Here is an 862-nt window from a genome sequence, read left to right on the forward strand (position 1 = left end):
AATCGCATTGTTCAGCTCAGACACAGCTGGCCTTCCTGCAGGGGGCGGGGCCCCTAGAAGCCAAGCAGAAACTCCCAACCTGGCAATGTTAACGTGTTATCTTACCACGTATTGTGTGGGTGGCAGGTCTCATGTCACCCGTACCCAGGCTTGACTTGGATTCTTGACCCTCCTGCCTCTACCCACCCCCCTGCATGCTGCTGCTGCAGTAGACTGCAGGAATGCATTGAACCACCTCAGCTTGTTCTATTAACATTTGTAGATGGTGGTTCCCCAGGCTTGTCTCACAGGTTGGGAGTGGGGTAGGTTATGACTGCTGTCCCCTCTGGGGAGAAGCTGTTCCCATAGCTGAAGACTCAGGCTTAGTCACTAGGCCAACCTAGGTCTCCCCAGCACCAGCAGCTGCTGCCAGAGCTTCAGTCAGCAGACTGAGCTCTTAGAGGTGGCATAAGGCCAGGAGTCACTTTCCATGCTTACCACATCCTCCAAAGGGGGATGGAAATTCGACCAACTTGAGTTACTAAGCAGAAAGACTCAAGGGCTTGGGTACTGACAGACCTGAGGGCAGCTGGACTTTGCCATAGGTAGACCTAAGAGCCAGCAGCTGGTCTCAGGAGCAAGGGCCAGAGGAGATAAGAAGTCAGAGAGACTAGATCAGGCAGGCAACAACAGCTTCAGGGGGTTTCAATTCCCTCCAGAATTTGTTCAGCCTATCCCACAAGTACACAATCTAATTTGTCAGTGTTTGTTCTGTTCACTCAGGAGAAGCATTCCTGACCCCCCCCCCCATTTCCCCTCCAAGCAACATCAACTCTCCATAGGGCTAGATAAGGGGAGAAGAAATTGCCAGATCAAAACAAGA

The sequence above is a fragment of the Phodopus roborovskii genome, unplaced genomic scaffold (assembly GCF_943737965.1).
Source record: "Phodopus roborovskii unplaced genomic scaffold, PHOROB, whole genome shotgun sequence".
NCBI classification, from domain to species: domain Eukaryota; kingdom Metazoa; phylum Chordata; class Mammalia; order Rodentia; family Cricetidae; genus Phodopus; species Phodopus roborovskii.